Source organism: Dendrobium catenatum, unplaced genomic scaffold (assembly GCF_001605985.2).
Source record: "Dendrobium catenatum unplaced genomic scaffold, ASM160598v2 original_scaffold_76759, whole genome shotgun sequence".
In the NCBI taxonomy this organism is placed as follows: Eukaryota; Viridiplantae; Streptophyta; class Magnoliopsida; order Asparagales; family Orchidaceae; genus Dendrobium; species Dendrobium catenatum.
Window position 1 is genome coordinate 532,044 of NW_021395205.1, and position 14,265 is coordinate 546,308.

Below are 14,265 nucleotides of genomic sequence, written 5' to 3' on the forward strand. Positions count from 1 at the left end.
GGACTGGAACTATTGACGGCAAGTTTGAGTATGGCTACTTTGTGACTGTAAAAACTGGCTTGAAGCTACTTCACGGGATACTATATCTTATCCATCAACATCAAATAGGAAGTCCTCCATCTATGCTTAATCCCGATGAGCCAATTTCTTCTCCAGTGAAGCTAAACTTCCAGAACCCTTCACCTTGCTCAATTGTTGTTGCAACCATGGTAAATGCCAATTTATCTTATATGCCAGCAACAAAATCTGCGGGAAGGAGACGACGGCTTAAGAACCGCGGCCCAGCCAGGCCAAAGCTCAACCGAAGTGCTATAACTTTTTCATTGCTGAGAAGAACTTAGAGAGATCCCATATTCATTGGATTAGAAATGAGATGATTGTAATTTATGGGTTATAAATCAAAAGTTTCATTATACTCATTTGAAATAAACTAAATTACTTTGAGATCTATCATCACCCAAAAAAATTCCATTAAATGTGGGGAGCCAGGCATTAAGTTGCTTTCTTAAGATGCACCACATTAATTGGTTGCCTCATATAAAGTTTTATTTCCATACTTCAATTTATTTGTTTAGAAAGATTGTATGTTCTCTTTCATGTACCTATAATTTTGATTTTGATAGCTCTATGAAGAATACGCGAGGAGAGACAAGGAGAGATACATAAGAGATGCAAATTTATAAGGAGAGGTTAAAATTTTTAGAGCCAAAACAATCTGAAGAGACTGCGAGAAGGAGAGATACATAAAATATTTGTTATAAGAGAAATACAAGGCAATGGTGATAGGATTGAAATTTTTCGTTCAAAGTAGATGGCAACTTCGAGAAGGAAGAAAGTATTGTTGAGGACAATAAGATTGAAAACAATAAATTAAAAAAAGAGAGGTTGAAGATTACATATAAATTCAGAAGAGTCGGCAAGCTGTGAAAAGAGTGCAAGGATTGAGAAACTAGAACAGGATCACTTTAGTTATATTTTTATTATTTAAATAAATAATTAATCCTGTTTTTAAAGATATTAGTCATCAACTAGCTTCTTGTTACTCTTCTTGGTCCGCTTGATCATCTAGAGATCTAAAGTCATGTGGCTAACCAATGGTGAAAATAATTTGGACTTTCTTTACAAGAAAACTATAGCTAGGAATAATTGTAACAATATAAGTGAGATTACTATTAATTAGTTCTTGTTCTACACATCATAACATCTCTATGGCTATTATCGGCTACTTGTATAAGCTCTTCACTATCAATGATTTCCGATATGATTGCTTCTTTATATCGTTGGTGTTGGATGGCATCAGAAGATTGATTGTTGTAAAACGGAATTCCTTTTTGATAATTGATTTTAGTGCCAGTCATAGATTTCTTAGTAAAAGAGCTTCAACTCCTTTTTTGCAAATTACTGATTACTGAAGCTAATAACAACTGGAGGAGAGCCTATTCCTTTAATGCTTTATTTTATTATTAGAACTGTCCATAGACTTCACTTCAGTAGCTTAATTTCCCTGAACCATTGTTATTGGATGATAATTAACATCTGTGCTAGACATGATCTGAAGCTTTAAAGTGAAGTTTAGTTTGCCAAAGATGCGAATAGCATAAAGAGCTCTTCATGAATCAATTTCTGGGTTCACTGAAGCAATTAAGTACCTATATATCTCAAATTTTTATTTATATGTTACATAAAATTAGTTATTTTTAAATTTCCATACAGCTTTATATGATATTTGTGAGAAATAATTTAATGACGAAGAGAAGATATGACAACCATTATAATGGTAAATTTTATATATGAATTAATATAAATTGCCTCTGATTAAAAATGTTGAACATTAGAAACCGGGTAATATTTGTCATAGGATAGGAACATAAAAGAATCATGAATCTTCACTTAATAATGTGAACAAGGAATCTCATAAATTTAATTGGGGATAATTGTAACATAATATTTTGGAATAATTGAAATTTTAAATAAACAATATTACATAAAAAATGAAAAGATAAAATCCTATATTAGGATAAATAGCACAAATTCCACAAGCATTAAAAAAAAGATTTCAATAAAACAACAATGTATAAAATTCACAAAGTTATATACCCATAATGAATTAAAACCGAGCCCAAAATTAAAATCCAATAAAAAGAATTAATTTTATTAATATAAATTCAATCTGAAACAGAAAGATGAACTTGATAAATGATTTACATCATAAAATTAATTACCTAAATTTGAAGCCAAAATGGTGTCGAGATTCACAGGTTCGCTGAAGTAGAGATCCATAAACAAAAGAGCTAAAGGAAAAACATGTGAGAATAATATATAAGGGAGAAAGAGAATATGCGACAGTCATCTTACAGCCACCGAACGGTCGGAGGTTGCAACGTTTCAACGGTTGAATTCATCTTCATGCATCCAAATTAATTGGAGAAGAGATCCTGAAACGTTTAAGAAGTTGAAAACACGAAATGAAGAAGCGGGTGATTAAATGCCGAGAGTTACTGACATTTAATATTTTGAGGCCACGAAACCTACCGGAGGAGATGACGGCGAGCGGAGGCAGCAAAACGTTGAAGAATTTCAGAAGACTGATTTAATTGGAGAGAAACCTACCTGACGGCGAGTGGAATCAGCTAGGGCAAGCCGAAGAATATGGAGACGGGGCGAAGATGAAGAATCGCGATATTAGGGTAGGTTTACACTTGCAGGAAGGGAAAAAGAGAAACGGAATAGAAATAAAAGGTGGAGAATTAAAACGTGCAGAATTAATATATAATAAATAAAGTAGAAAAAAGGTAGAGAATATCAGAATAGGAATAGAGAAAGCAAAATGTCCGTTTAATATAATAAACGGAACTTAGGAAATCTGAAGGGACTTTAAAATTAATTGTGAATTTTTTTTATTTAATAAAACATGCAGTGAAGAATAGAGTAATAGACATAGGAAAACGGAAATTAGGAATCTCAATGGGCCATAAAATTAAATGAGCTTTATATAATGATTTTTTTAGATTTATTAAATACTTTTAATAGAATGGACGGCCAAGATAATTAAAAAATAAGTAGAATGGATGAACAAGATTTGTTAGAGGAAGGAAACTCAATGTCCTTTTATAATAGTAGTATAGATATCTTTTTTAGGTGAGCCATGCACGTGCGAACTGTTTTAATATTTTGCTATATATTATTTTGCATTGATTGATTATTGTTCATCAAATCATATTAATTATGAGTTTCCTTTCACCCACAAGCTTAGTATCACGCGCGTGGTGGGTGGCATACACAATATCGCTCTCTCTCTCTCTCTCTCTCTCTCTCTCTCTCTCTCTCTCTCTCTCTCTCTCTCTCTCTCTAACAACATGGTGTGATATAAATGCATGAGTATTTTGATGTCCTTGTTGTACATTCGCATTTATTTGAATTAGTTGATTGATCAAGCCTTATGAATTTGATCCCAGTTCATCAAAGTCACTAGACGTTTTCTCTAAGAGAATTCATCAACATACTTTGATCACATGAAACTTTTTTTTATTGTTTTCTTAAAGTAATTTTTTGATAAAAAATTAAATTTTTTGTACTAAAAAAATGCTTTAAAAATAATAAGAAAGCTGTTTCAAATGAAGCCTCATTTTAACGAAGTGTTTTTATGTCTACATCTACTTTTCTTAATCTATGTCAATTATAATGCATCTGCTCTCCTATCTGAGCCATTTGAAGATCGATGTTTTGTGGCCAAGCCATCAATGGCAACCCTCTCTTATTTTATTTGCCATTGGAGCTACCCATCGGCCCAATTTCATGCAAAAGCATGCTTGGATGCTCAGCCTCATGCTCGACCACACTTCCCAATTCACAAGATCCACCTCTCATTTTTCTCTCACTATCAAAGACCACTCCGTCCTTACACTCCGTCCTTACTAAAGACTGAGCAAATAAGGCTTAATCCCAATCGAAGATTGTTTCTCTTCCCTCGATCCCTTTCTCACTCTCTATCTCTTCTTACTGCCTCTTCATCTTAGTTCTATCTCTCCCTTGTGGATCCCTCGCTTTGTTTAGTCACGTTCGAGCCCCCGATGATGGCTTACTACACTTGGCTATCAAGGATTTTTCTTTTTTCATTATTCAACCCTCAAATTTATAGCATAGTCAGTTTGATTGCAGTTTCATTTTAGAGTTTTTACATATAGCAGCGATATTCATGAGAATCAACCGCTATGAATTGGGCAAAAGAAACAGACTGAATTATTACTAATATACTTTTGCAATGATGATTCTTTGGGCACACTTGTTTTGCAGGAAGACAGTACAAAAACGGGAAAGGTTTCCTCCGCTGGCATGTTCTTTCTTTGCTTTCCAGTATACCGGTTTGATCAGACTAAATCTGTAAGGATCATCTTCACCAAATGCTTTGAACATTCTGTCAGGATGTACTTGTATCGACCCTTGTAATTTTTTCTCTGAACTCCTGATACCCCCAGATGGCAGCTGCTAAGGATCTTGATGCAGCCTTTTTCAGAAAATTAGATGGATTTCAGCCTTGTGAAATAAATGAACTGAAAACTGGGACGCATATTTTTGTTGTTTTTGGTGCGTTCACTGGCTTTAATTTCTAGGAGGAACAAAATTTTTTGTCTTCCGGTTCTATGTTATTTCATTTGGTATCCTTCAATTGCTTCTTTAATAGGTGATAATTTCTTCAGAAGCTGATGCGGTCTTCATATGCGGGTGGCTGATACAGAATATTTGGTTTCACCTCCACTACTACCTTTTTAGCTAACTGTTTTTCTATTTCTGCTTATAGCCACTTTTCCTTAGTTTTTGCTACTCCCGTTTTAGTATTGAGGAAAGCCACTGCATCCTCTTATATGTTTTCTGTTTTTACGAAATGGATAGAGAAGAAGATAGAAACTCCTTAGACAATCTCCTCTGTTTTCCCTTTCTTTTCTGCTTCTTGTGGTTTTTCTCCTATGCAGGTGAGCTGCTGCATCACACTAGTATCAGAGCCAACCTGGGAGATGGCTGACGGAAGTTCCCGCAAGGCGGCCGACGATGATTGGAGCTTGGACGCGGTGTGGGTGGCTCAGGCTAGCATCACACACCACCTGGAAGAACTAAGAACCGAGTTTCTCCGCCTCTCCGTGGAGATGAGGACGGAGTTTGTAATTCTCAAAACAATGGTAGATACAATGGTAATCGGCCGCGCGCAGGCGCAGGCACCTCCGCACATTCCGAATCCGGGCTTATTGGGGCGACGACCACAAGCTTTCGCCGCAGAATTCTCAAATTTTGAGGGAGAGGTCAATGCAGAGTTCCCGCCGAATGCATCTGAATCCGATGATGAGCGCCGCTATCGCTATCATGGCGGCCCGAGACGGTTTGCAAGAAACCCACGAAGAGACCAGGGAGAATTTAAGGTTAAGATGGATATTCCCTTCTTCGACAGTCGTCTTCATATCGAGGACTTATTTCGATTGGGAAAGAGCAGTAGAAACCTTCTTTGAGTATATGGAAATTCATCTGGAGAAGCAAGTAAAGTATGTGGTGTGTCGGTTGAAGGGCGGAGCAGGTGCGTGGTGGCAACAAATGTTGCAAAGCCAGAGGCGCGAGGGGCGCGTCCCAGTTCCCAGTTGGCTTCAGATGAAACAGTTAATGCGAGGACATTTCCTGCCCACCGACTATGAACAGATGTTCTATCTCAAATACCAACATTGTGTTCAAGGCCCGCGGACGGTGAACGAATACACAGAAGAGTTTTATCGCCTTAGTGCTCGCAACAACCTACAAGAGACAGACAACCAACTAGTGGCAAGGTATACTGGAGGGCTAAAAGATCAAATTCAGGACAAGTTAGAACTGAATTCAGTTTTGTCTCTATCACAGGCCGTCAACTTCGCCTTAAAGGCGGAATCACAGATGCAGCGACACTCTCACAGCTACTCCAATCGGAGGCAAGCTATTCCTGAGGCGAATTCAGAATCTGTCAAACCTACTATTCCGCCGGCCAGGGCAGGTTCGTCAACTGCACCTATTAGCAATAATTCTCCATTGGATGCCAGAATCCCAGTTAGAGCCAAAGCTCCTTTGAGGGAGAATCCGTACAGCCGACCGTCGACGTTGAAATGATTTAGGTGTTTCCAGCATGGGCACAAATCCAATGAGTGCCCAAATCGACAACAGCTCCAGATGCTTGACGGAGATCATCTGGAGGAAGGCGGCGGCAACGAAGACAATCCGGGTGATGAGGAGTTTGCTGAAGACCTCCGGGGAGATGAGGGGGATCTTGTTATTTGTATCCTGGAAAAATTGTTATTGGCTCCTAGACAACCTACCCAGTCCCAACGCAATGCGTTATTTCAGACTAGATGCACCATCAACGGGAAAGTGTGCGAATTGGTGATTGACAGTGGGTGTATCGAGAACGTGATTTCAAGATCAGTGGTGCAAGCCCTACGGTTAAAAACTACAAAGAAATCACAACCATATAAGATTAGTTGGGTTAAGCGAGGAATTGATATCACTGTTGCCGAAATGTGCCATGTAACCTTCTCCATAGGAAGGCACTACGTTTGTGAAATTAACTGTGACGTCCTTGAAATGGACGTCTGCCACATCATTTTGGGCCGGCCCTGGCAATTTGATGCCAGTGCTACCTATGACTGTTGTGCCAACATATACTCATTTGACTGGAAGGGAAAGAAATTACGCATGTTGTCGCATTCGCAGGATGCAGTCGGGAAAAATGAGAAGGGCCAAGTTGCTGCTTATCTCGTATCTGGACAAGTACTTTTACAATCGGCAGGGGAAGGACTTTCATTACTATAGCTCTGGTAGCATGGGACGGCACTACCCAAGGGGACAAATTGCAAGCCCCAGAGGCCATTCAAACTTTGTTGACAGAGTTTGCAGATGTTAATCTGCTGAATTACCGTCCCAGCTCCCTCCGCTCTGGGACATTCAACATCAGATAGACCTCATTCCAGGGGCTACACTGCCCAACCTACCTCATTATCGAATGAGTCCCAAAGAAAACATGATTTTGCATAACATTATGGAAGATCTTCTCCGGCATCAATTGATCTAGCACAGCTTAAGTCCATGTGTCATGCCGGCCCTCCTTGTCCCGAAAAAAGATGGTCAGTGGACAATGTGCATAGACAATAGGGCCATCAACAAAATCACCACCAAATACAGGTTCCCAGTCCCTAGGATTTCGAACCTGCTGGATAAACTACACGACGCGGCTATCTTCTCAAAATTGGACCTCTGCAGCAATTACCACCAGGTTCGCATTCGACCCGGTGACGAATGGAAGACGGCGTTCAAGACCCGTGAGAGACTCTACGAATGGCGGGTGATGCCCTTCGGATTGTGCAATGCTCCCTCCACTTTCATGCGGCTAATGACCGAAGTGCTTAAACCCTTTTCGGGTAAATTCTGCATCTCCTATTTTGATGACATTTTAGTTTATAGCACTTTGTTTGATGAACATGTGCAGCACCTCGCGCAACCTTTCCAAGTTCTATGCGATCACAAATTGTATGTGAATCTGTCCAAGTGCGAGTTTGCTAGTCCTATTCATTTCCTGGGCTTTGTGATTTCCCGAGAGGGAGGTCAGGCAAATTCCAGAAAAATATTGGCCATCAGGGACTGGCCGACTCCACGCTCTGTGACTGACATACAGAGTTTCCATGAGCTGGCGAACTTCTATCGATGATTTATTCGAGGGTTCAGCAATATTATGGCTCCCATAACCGAAGTGTTGAAGGGGACTAGCTTCTCATGGAACGCGAGCTAGCAAGATAGTTTCGAAGCCATTAAATCCGCTCTTTGCAATGCTCTAGTTCTAGCTCTGCCGAATTTTGATAAGCCTTTTCAAGTTGACACAGATGCATCAGCTGTAGGTATTGGAGCGGTATTGTACCAAGAGGATCGGCCCATTGAGTAACTCAACGAAAAACTTAGCTCTCCTAGACATAAATGGACGGTCTATGAACATGAACTTTATGCCCTTGTGAGGGCCCTGAAGCAATGGGAGCATTATCTTCTTCACCAGGACTTCGTATTATGTAGTGATCATCAATCCCTTCAGTACCTGAACAGCCAGAAGACCGTTAGCAAGATGCATGCTCGGTGGATAGTTTACCTCCAACGGTTCAGTTTTGTAATTCGCCATAAATCAGGAAAAATGAACCGTGTCGCGGACACCCTCAGTCGCCGTGCATCCCTCATCACTCAGTTGCAGATAGAAGTGACAGGACTGCAGAAGATGAAGGTCCTGTATGATGGCAATCCAGATTTTGGTTTTGCGGCTCTATGGAACGACTGTCAACATGGGACACCTAATGGTGATTACTCCTTGAGGCATGGTTTCCTTTTTAAAGGAAACTCTCTGTGTGTCCCTGCCTCCTCCTAGCGACAACAACTGATAAAAGACATTCACTACGGTGGCTTGGCAGCCCATGTGGGTAGAGACCGCACCATCCAACAGTTGCAATGCCGGTTTTTTTGGCCGCACCTGAGGCGTGATGTTTCCAAATTCGTGGCTTGTTGCTCGGTTTGCCAGCAATTCAAAGGCAATGCTCAGAATACCGGCCTATATATGCCTTTACCCGTCCCTGACTCCATTTGGGAAGATTTGAGTCTTGACTTCGTTCTCGGGTTGCCACGGACTAAACGGGGATCCGACTCCATTATGGTCGTCGTCGACAGGTTCTCGAAGATGGCCCACTTTGTTCCTTGTAAGAAGACTTTCGGCGCTCTTCATGTCGCCAAACTTTTCTTTAAGGGGATTGTTCGTTTGCATGGAATTCCCCGCAGTCTTACCTCAGATCGGGATGTCAAGTTCGTAAGCCACTTTTGGCGGGAATTATGGAAGAGGTTCCAAACGGATTTGAAGTTGAGCTCCGCCTATCATCCTCAAACAGATGGACAGACCGAAGTGATCAATAGAACACTTGCGAGCATGCTGAGGTGCCTCATCCGGGATCACCAGAAACAATGGGAATAATTCCTCGGACAAGCAGAATTCGCCTTTAACTCTATGCCTAATCAGTCAACCGGACTTTGCCCGTTCAGCATTATGTACACCAAAATGCCTAACCACATTGTCGACTTGGACTTTTGCCCGTTAATGATATTGAAATTCGACGATCTTGGGCTCGTTGGATTTGTCTCGTCGAGCTGCTCGATTCAACTATAAGCATGTCATGTTTGGAAGCAATTTGGTAATCCAAATTGTGGTTTGAATATTCCAACAGTGCTTCGGGTCTTCGATTCAAACACATTTGGGCTCATATCGAGTTGGATTTTGTGTCGTTGGGTTTGTATTTCCTAGATGCTCAATTCGACTGTAAGTTTGTTGGAATCGAAGTTCAAATTATCCCAGATTTAATTTTTAAAATTTCCAGTTTAATTTTGCCTCGAGATTCTTGCCCGGTCAAGATAATTTTTTGATGATATATCATGAATAATATTATTTATTGTTACTTAGCATTAATCATTTTAATTATAACTTATATAATTATACTAAAAAACAATCTAAAATTTTAATTATATACATACTAATCACCTCTCAATATCATCAACATAATATTCTCTTAAGAATGATTAAGCTAAATTCCTCTTAAATAAAACTTTTATTTAAATGCTTTAAATTGATGGATAAATATAATATTAATTTTTTATTGTTGCATTAATTATGGAGAGAAAAAGAAAATATTAATAAGTGAATTTATTGGATGATAAATAAAAAATTATTTAATATCTGAATTAAACATAATATTCCATTTTTATTAATAATTACATTAAAATTAAACATCAATAAATAATAATTATGAAGTAAAATACATTTTCTATTCCTAAAATTCTTCCTATTCATAGAAATCCCCTATGACTTTTATACAGTCAGAAGTAAGTTCTCTTGATTAGGCCCTCTTTGAAATTATTTTTCTATCATTTTAAATATATACTTATTTGATGTGTGTTTTTATTTTATATTTTTTAAATAGTTTAAATTATGTTAAAAATGCTCAACTTAAGATGATTTCAGTATTTTTAAAAATAATTATCATAACTAGTCATCACCTTTTAACCGTCACTCAAGCAAGGGCTAAAATCATCACATAAATTAACTTATTAAAACTAAGATAATAACAATGTGCAACCTGAATACAAAAATTAGGAATGAAAAACAAAAAGGAAAATGAAAGGCATGAAAGTCAAGCAGACCATTGGCATTCCCCATGGCTAAATAGAATGTTCAATTAGATTAAGAAATGCCGACAATTACAATTTGGTGCAACACAATATATATGACATTAACAGTGTTGACCTCATTATTCGAGGTCAATTTCCCCGGAATCGATTCTAGTACCTAGGTTTTCGTAGTCTAGTGTAGATGTTGCATCCGCAGGATTTCCCTTAGGTGGATACCTACTGACATAGCATCGACCCAACTTAATGACTCGACCTAAATCAAAAATCAAATTTCATTAAACATGATATTAAGTGAATCTAATTTGATTGAATAAATTATAATCTTGAATAAATTAAGATCAATTCAAATTATTTTTAAATCAATCCATAGATCCTAGTCGTCGATTTGAATCGAGAGAACAATAGGTTCAGTTAGACCAAATTAAGTTTTAAATCAGTTCAAAGAAATAATTTTTATTAACTTAATTTTAATATAAATGAAATAGGAGTTAGGGCCGGTCCAGCCCACGACCCCATTTCCTCTGAAAATTCGCGAACTGCTCGGCCTCCTCTCTGGATCGCACAACTGCCCCCATCGCACGATCTCCCGCTTCTCTCTATTTTTCGGAAAACCCCTAGGCAGAACCGTCCAGAGCAGTTCACAATTCCATATCCATCTCCCTCTAATTGGCACGCCCTCTCCCAGTTCGCACGAACTCCCCTCTCCTCTCTGTTCGCAAGAGGGCCGAAGGCCTCAATCCCGTCGCTCCAGTTATCAACTCCCATCTCCGGATCTCTCTCGCACATGAGAAGCCCAGAACCGGAATCCCCTTCAGCCCGTCGTCATTCCTCCCTGTGCCGCAAGAAGCCAAAGGCCACCAACTCCTCCCTGTGCCGCAAGAAGCCAAAGGCCACCAACGTTAACCATTTCCTCTAGATATGCGGCTGACCATTGGTTTTGATTGTCGTTTCATCGCCGATCCATGTAAACGATTATGAGAAGGCTTCATATTGCAATAGCCTTGCGTATGATCCAAATAATCCCTGCATGAATTCTTGCAAAAGGAAACCAAAACAATGCAATAGTGAAAATCACATCTCTGCTATCGAAGCGAAGGCTGGCCATATAGCAGACTCAGATATAGTGGATTACCAATTAGATGGAGAGAAGAGCATACAAACAAAAATATTTCCTTAAATGTGTAAGCCAAGCAGCCTTCTTTATTCATATTTCATTTTGTTTTATTTATTAAAATTAGTTATTTTATATTTTCTAAAAATAATATATATAGATGGCGGTTGTTTTTCAAAAGAACTTTATAAACCTTCATTTATGTATTATTTTCATGATGATAAACGTCACATTTTAAATTGATATTGCTTTATCAGTTTCTTCAATAGTATGGATTGAACTTGTTCATAATTCAGATTCTTCTATTTCTTTTATATATTGAATGAATGAATCGTAGCACCTAATAAGAAGGGCATGAGACTTGTATGAGCATTTCTTTTTTTTCATGAGTGATAGTTTATGATTGCAAGATGAGTTTTATATGAAATATGTAATTAAAGTAAGACTATCATTTTATGATTTATGGTTAATTGGAGAAATATATACACAAATGTATGTTCAGGATCGTTCTTTCAATGAATTTTGAGAAAGCTTTTCAAATGAAGGTGATTTGCACTATATTTTGTATATTTTGGGAGAGTGATATGTGTGTATAAATTAAAAAGTAATATGTGCTTCTTTTGGGAGATTTTGGAAAGCATAGTTTGTGTTTATGTTGAAAGATGAAATGTGTAAAAGTGAAAATTATATGTGATTTTGGAGGGTGATTTGTGTGTCTTGAAAGGTGAAATATTTTGAAAAGTGAATTGTATGATTTAAAAAAAAAAAATGAAAAGTGTATATTGTGGAAAGTGAATTGTATGTGTATTGAAAAGTATTTTGTGTATCAATAAAAAGTGAAATGTTTTAAAAACTTTTTTTTGTTTAAAGAGAGGTATATCTTTTTGAAAGATAAAATGAGTGATTTCATAAAAATGAGATATATGTATATGTGAAAGTAAGGCGTGTATATGTGTTGGAAAGTGAAATTCAAAGTGATACTTGTGAACGATAGGAAGTGAAGATTGTAGGATTTAAAGGTAAAATTATATGATTAGAAATGTTCTATATGAAGATTGTGAAAATTAAAATGTTTGAGTTGGTAAGGAAATGTGATTTGCATTTGTGTATAAAAATGGAACTTGTGTGAATTTTAAAAAGGGAGATGAAGAGTAGTTTGTGGTAGAGAGTGAGTGAGTTAGTTGTTTATTAAAGAATGAAAGTTTTAAAGGGCAATGCCTCTCTTTCTCTCTACCCCTCTTACATTCCTCCTTTTACTCTCCCCTTTCTCGTGCTTCGAAATAAATGTTGGAAAGATATACAGTGTATTTTCAAAAAAATAAAAATGTTTCAAAAGCAAAGTCAACCGAACCCCGGTATTCAAGCCCGAAGAAAGGTACATTTTTTTACTTTTAGTAAATTTTAATTATTTTATTATTAATTATTAAACGTGCTTTCTAATCCCTATTTTTCCTTGTTTTCTTTTCTTTATTGACATAAACTGCGAGGAACGGTACCGGTCGAGAGAACAAAAAGACAAGGAGTTAATGACGTCAATCGCCTCTATCTAACCGGGTAGAGGTGCTACGGGCGGAACCACCGGGTCGTAGCCCCCGGTGACTGTGAGTATTCTAAACTTAGAAAATCTTTAGGGGCCCTTTGATGTGGTTTGTGCGAACCCTTCCTTTAGGTCCCTGTAGTAACTTCAATTTTATTAGGTTTACTTTTATTTACTCTTAGATCCTTAAATCCTTTTATACGTACACAAAGTCCTAAGGGTTAGTGATAACAAATATTTTTATCCTATATAACAGTAGTGACACTTAAGGACAATAATTAAGGACAGAGTCTTAGAAAACCTAGACTTAGGATGCATGCACACTATATGATATAAATATATAACATATAAAATTTAATGACACCTAACCTTAGGATTAGTGAATATTTTCAAATTAGAATTTAATCAATTCGAAAACTTTAGCCAATAATTGATTTAGGAAATATCAAAACCACACTTTCTAATACACACACTTAGAATTGTTTGTTAGGACAACCGACTTTAGCTCTAGGTTAGGCCGGTGTTTATTTTCTTACTGTTTTGTGACGGGCTTTCTCGGTTTTCATTGCATGCTAATTGTAAAATTACTAGTATGTTTGTTTATTTAATTTTATTGCATTCTGTGATGTGATTTGTTTGACGATTAGATTGCCCCTAGGTTAGGAGCGATCTGATTATTCATGGAATTTTCCGCAGGTGGCCACACTCATGCAGGGCAGATGAAAAGGGGGCTAATTAATTAATAATAAATAAGTGCTACATGTGCTTCAGTTGTTTAGCCCCCAAATGAAGAAGAGTGTGGCCAAGTGTGGCTTAATAATTTAAATTCAATTGCATATGTATATAACTGCGTGGGATGATTTTTATTATAAATTGCTTAGGATAACCCTGCAGGTGGACTAGATTTTTCTTTTTTTTCTGTGAAATGAAATGTAATGTAAATATAATATATCAAGAGTCAAAATTGTGAAAGTGATTTTGAAAATGGGATATCACATTCAATTTGGAATCCGAAGAAAGGAAAATATACCTTAAAGGATTATTCTCTTTTATTTGGAGAGCCAAATTAGGATGATTTCAATATCCAAATAGAAAAGAAAACCCCTTTAGGGATGAGTTTCTTTTCATTTGGATATCCAAATCTGACGAATCTAACAAGTTCATAGAAGAAGAAAAGACAGAACGAGAAGATTGAAGAAAGAAGATGAAGAAATAAAGATTCAAAGAACAGTATATCCCATTTCAAAAATCACTTGCGTCATTCTTAGGATTAAAATCCGGGTTTGTTGTCAGTGGTGCCCGGCCACTTTACTTTTCTGCAAATTCTGGGTGTAATATGGACATTGGACATTGGACATTATATTTGGATTATTAAAATTGATTGTTTACATTATTTGTGCAGTAG

General features: G+C 37.4%; 1 protein-coding gene across 3 annotated transcripts in view; it reads right to left on the reverse strand.

The window, feature by feature from the left end:
- The window catches only part of LOC110095219 (activator of 90 kDa heat shock protein ATPase homolog 2), a 57,160-nt gene that overhangs the window by 31,163 nt on the left and 11,732 nt on the right, over positions 1-14,265 (reverse strand). The window contains exons 1-2 of one of the 3 annotated variants that reach the window (XM_028691855.1): positions 2,533-2,671; positions 2,223-2,435 (exon numbers count right to left, since the gene is read on the reverse strand). The exons of 1 other annotated variant lie outside the window; for it this stretch is intronic. The gene's annotated coding sequence lies outside the window, so the exon portion shown is untranslated. Of the gene's footprint in view, positions 1-2,222; positions 2,436-2,532; positions 2,672-14,265 lie in introns of those variants that run through there. One more of the 3 variants, XM_028691856.1, reaches the window with a different exon arrangement.